Genomic DNA, 5201 nt, shown 5'->3' with positions numbered 1-5201 from the left:
TTCATCATTGTGGCACATTCATTGCATTTTGTGAATACATTTTGGAGCACTGCTGCACCTCATGGACAATGGTTTACACTGTCACTTACACTCTGCCCCAGCCCACTCAGTTAAAACATTATGCAGTTAACATAATAATGCATTGTCAGATGGGTAAAGGCTGGCAGGGCCGGGGCAGTGGGTGGAGATGGAGCCCAGTCGCTGCCACAGCCGCCCCCACTGCTGAAGCGACTTCTCCCCGCGTGTGAGATCACAGCCTGCTGTGGCTCGATCCGGCCACAGTCTGCGTAGCTCGAGAGGGCTTAGCACAGAACAGGAAGGTCAAAAAGAAGTGAAAATGGATGCAAGGGTGAGTGTGAATTCTGTCACCATCTCTGTCGAGGGGACGACATGTCGGTCCTGGGTTCGGACCCCTGAGTGGCAGACTGGAAAAGTGCACGGTGCACATCACACTGCTGTTCCGCTGGAAGAAAAAAAAGGCGACTTTCATTCGTGACCCTCAACTACAGGCTCCAAAGACCCCACGGGAAACTGCTGATGAAAGCGGCTTTGAGGCTGCCATTCTAACCTTTTCCTGTTTTAAGTGACTCTGTGTTTCTGACTATTAAGTGCTTTGCTGGCTCCACCACAGGACCATCCCCAGAGCACATGGCTCTAGACCCAGGGTGTGACAGACATGAAAGCTTCTCCTCAGCAGTGAACTGCAGGGGTGACCGCGATCCCTGCTCTAGTGAACACCAACTGGATAACAGAGTCGGTTGCAGGTGTCAGCGTAGATATTGGAAGTCTGGAAAAAATGTCAGGAACTTGCAAAGATTACAGTATGGCTCAAGCAGGTGACGTCATGCTGACGATGAAGGTGGAAGGCGTTGAGGGACACATTGGGAAACTGCAAGGTGTGCAGCGAATTAAAATCTCCCCAGACTACCAAAAAGTTACTATTGTTTATCAACCTCATCTTATCACAGTAGAGGACATTTTAAAAAATAATAATAACTGATGGAAGCTGCAGGCTTTCCATCATTCATCAAAAAACAGCCTAAGTACCTCAAATTGGCAGCTATTGGTGTAGAACATCTAAAGAACATCCCAGTCGGATCCCCAGAAGGCTCACAGCAAGTGAGTCCACACATCAACGATTCCACGGCCACTTTCACCATAGAGGGCAAGCACTGTAAACCACGTGTGTCAAATATTGAAAGAGCTTTATCTACCCTCCAACATGTAAGCAGCTTCGTAGTTTCTTTAGAGAATAGGTTTGTCACTATAAAGTGCAATGCAAGCACAGACACACCAGAAACCCTGAGAAAGGCAAAATAGTCCACATCTCCAGGGCACTATAGAGTTAATATTATAACTGAAGAGGAACGTACACCAAACCCTCCCTCTATCTCATCTCTTCTAGGTTACTTTGAACACAGCTGGCCAGACTCTGACTCCAGAAACTGTGATAAACACTGATGGCATGACTTATAATTCTTGTGTGCAGTCTCTTGAGGATATCATATCAAAAGAGACAGGGGTAAAATCCATACGAGTCTCCTTTGCAAATAGCAATGGAATTGTTGAGGATGATCCTCTATCAACCTCTGCAGAAACTTTGAGAGAAGCAATAGAAGATGTAGGATTTGAGGCCGTCTTATCAGACAAGAGTCAGTCATTGGTATTAAAAGCTCAGCCTTCACTGGAAATGCCAGTTTTGGCCTCAACTAATGAATTTTTATACTAAAATGATAGCACCAATTTGTGACAAAGAGGAGGCAAAGGCTTCATCTAAGTGTTACATACAGGTTACTGGCATGACTTTTGCTCCCTGTGTAGCAAACATTGAATGAAATTTAAGACAAGAAGAAGGAATATATTCTTTACTTGTGGTCTTGACGGCTGGCCAAGCAGACATAAACTATAATCCTGCTGTTATACAACTCCTGATAATAGCAGAGTTCATCCAAGAGCTTGGATTTGGAGTTATTACGATAGAAAATGCTGATGAAGGGGATGGTGTTTTGGAACTTGCTGTGAGGAAAATGACTTGTGCCTCCGGTGTAAGTAAAATACTGTCTACCCTCATACGATGGGATTTTCTGTGGCCCTGCAACCAACAAAGCATATGTTAAATGTGATCCAGAAATTATTGGTCCTAGACACATTATCCATACAGTTGAAAACTTAGGTTTTGAAGCTTCTTTGGTCAAGAAAGATCTATCAACAAGCCACCTAGACCATAATGAGAAATAAGACAATGGAGAACGTCTTTCTTTGTGAGCATGTTTTTCTGTACTCCTGTAATGGGGCTGATGATCTATCTGATGGACCACCACCTTGCAACTCTTCACCATAATCAGAACATGAGTTAAGAAGAAATGAGCAGGGAGCAGGTATAGCTCAGTTGGTTGACTGCTTGCATACCATGCACAAGGTCCTGGGTTCAATCCCTGCTACCTCCTAAAAAAATTAAAAAATAAAAATTCAGCATTCATTCTTCAATGTTCCTGGAGCACCAAATCCTGCCAGGATTGACCATTATGAATTTGCTGCCCATTTTATTGTGTGTACCTGTACAGTTTTTCAGAGGCTGGCATTTCTGATTCAGGGTTACCAAGTACTAAAGCATGAGACTGTGAATATGGACGTACTGATTGTGCCAGCAACCACCATTGCATTTGCCTTCTTGGTTATTCTTCTGGTTCCAACATATGAGAGAGCCAAAGTGACCACTATTCCTTTTTTTCACACACCGCCTATGCTATTTGTGTTTGTTGCACTAGGGTTGGTGGCTGGAGCATATAACAAGAGGCAAAACATCAGAGGTTCTTGCAAAGCTTATTTCAATACAGCTACAGAAGCAACTATTGTAATTGTTGACTCTGGTAGTATCCTCGTGAGTGAAGAACAAGTGAATGTGGAACTTATACAACATGGGGACATCATTAAAGTGGTCCCAGGAGGCAAATTTCCAGTAGATGGTGATGTTATTGAAGGACATTCTATGGTAGATGAGCCCCTCATCACAGGGGAGGCAATGCCTGGAGCTAAAATATCTCACAGCACAGTGATTTGTTGGTTCCATGAACCAGAATGGGTCACTACTTATTCAAGCAACCCACGCTGGAGCAGACACTACCCTTTCTCAAATTGTCAAATTGTGGAGGAGGCACAAACATCAAAGGCAAGCCCAGAAGTATGAAGACAGACTCAGTGGCTTCTTTGTTCCTTTTCTTGTTATTGTTTCTATTGTTACCCTCTTGGTTTGGATTAGAATTTATTTCTTAATTTTGAAATTGTGGAAACCTACTTTCCTGGCTACAACAGAAATAGGTCCAGAAGGGAAACAATAATATGCTTTGCCTTCCAAGCCTCTATCACAGTTCTGTGTATTGCATGTCCCTACTCACTAGGAATGGCCCCTCCAAATACTGTGATAGTGGGTATAGGAGTAGATGCTCAAAATGCCAGACTAATCAAAGGGGGAAAGCCACTGGAGATGGTGCAAAAGGTAAGGGTAGTGGCATTTGATAAGACTGGAACCATTACCTATGGAACCCATTAGTGATCCAAGTAAAGGTTGTAGTGGGTAGTAACAAACGATCACATGAATAAGATCCTGGCCATTTGGGGAACTGTTGAAAGTAACAACGAACACCCTCTAGGAGCAGCAGTAACCAACTACTGCAAACAGGAGCTGGACACTGAAACTTTGGGTACATGCATAGATTTCCAGCCTGTGCCAGGCTGTGGTATTTGCTGCATAAGAACAACTGGAAGAGAGAGGAAACCAATATTAAATATATACCCCTGGTTCAAACTGATGCAAGTAATGAACAATCACTAATATCACCTTCATGATTATTGATGCCAAGGAGTGGATCGTTAGATATGCTTCTGTTATTAATAATGATGTAGATGATTCCATGACTAAATATGAGAGAAAGGGTCAGGCTGCCGTACGGATGGTGGTTGATGATGAACTGTGTGGGTGGTAGGCATTGCGGATACAGGGAAGCCGGAAGCAGAATTGGCTGTCTGTATTCTGAAATCTATTGGTTTAGAAAAAAATTCTGATGACTGGAGACAACAGTAAAACACATCTATTGCTTCTCAGGTTGGCCTTGCTAAGGTATTTGCTGAAGTTCTACCTTCCCACCAGGTTGGTAAGGTGCTGGTGAAGCAACTTCATGAGCAGGGGCAAGAGGAAGCAATGGTTGGAGCAGAATCAATGACTCCTCAACCCTGGCAATGGTTAAAGTGGAAATCACCATTGGCACAGGCACAGAGGTAACCCTTGAAGCAGCTGAAGTGGTTTTGATAAGGAATGATTTTCTGCATGTAATGGCAATGACTGACTTATCAAGGAAGACAGTCAAGATGATTTGGATAAATTTTGCCTTTGCTCTAAATTATAATCTGGTTGGAAGTCCCATAGCTGCTGGCATTTTTATGGCCGTTGGATGGAATCTTCTGCCATGGTGGCATCATTTGTTTCAATAGTACTTTCTTCCCTCCTCCTTAAACTTCACAGGAAACCAGCTTATGAGAATTATGAACTGTGTGCCTGGAGTCAGATAAGACAGAAAAGTCCTTCAGAAATAGGTGTTCATGTTGGAATAGATGACACTCCAAGTTCTCCTAAACTGGTTTGCTGGACCATATTGTTAATTGCAGTAGAGACTCCATAAACTCTTTACAGTGTGAAAAAGATTCCCTAAACAGCGTTGTTACCAGTGAATCTGACAAGCTCTCACTTCTGGTGGAAGACCCTGCATTATAAAATGCTACAAAGTACTACTAGTTAAATTTGTTATGCACTGACAGAGCACTCATGAAGCCATCTTAGCTTTTCAGAATATCGTGGAAGTAAATTTAAGGATTCCATTTGAGTTGTATTTGTCTTCTGGCAAAAACGTCTTTTTCAGAGCAAATTCTTAAATAGTAAATAACTTGGTCACTGTTATTAAAATGTTGACTCATTGACTTTTGTTTTATGATAAAGGAAATAAGTGATTGCTTTCTATCCTAGAAATATACTACTGTTAATATTCACTCTGCTTTCCTGGCTTCTGTAGAGTAGGTTTGTCACAGGCTTAAATATTTTTAATACTTATTTTGATTCAAAGTTGTGGTTTTGTTATATGTGGAATCTTTGAAAGTTGAGCCAAAAATGCATGCAAATGTGAACATTCTGAAGTTCCTCTTAATTCTAA

The 5201-nt window shown here is 42.3% G+C and overlaps 1 pseudogene; it reads left to right on the top strand.

Annotated features, from left to right (window-relative positions):
* Positions 1 to 337: 337 nt before the first annotated feature.
* Positions 338 to 4768, top strand: LOC101418280 (copper-transporting ATPase 1-like; annotated as a pseudogene).
* Positions 4769 to 5201: the final 433 nt, after the last annotated feature.

The sequence above is a fragment of the Dasypus novemcinctus genome, chromosome 15 (assembly GCF_030445035.2).
Source record: "Dasypus novemcinctus isolate mDasNov1 chromosome 15, mDasNov1.1.hap2, whole genome shotgun sequence".
Lineage (NCBI taxonomy): Eukaryota > Metazoa > Chordata > Mammalia > Cingulata > Dasypodidae > Dasypus > Dasypus novemcinctus.
This window is presented reverse-complemented; position numbering and strand designations above follow the sequence as displayed.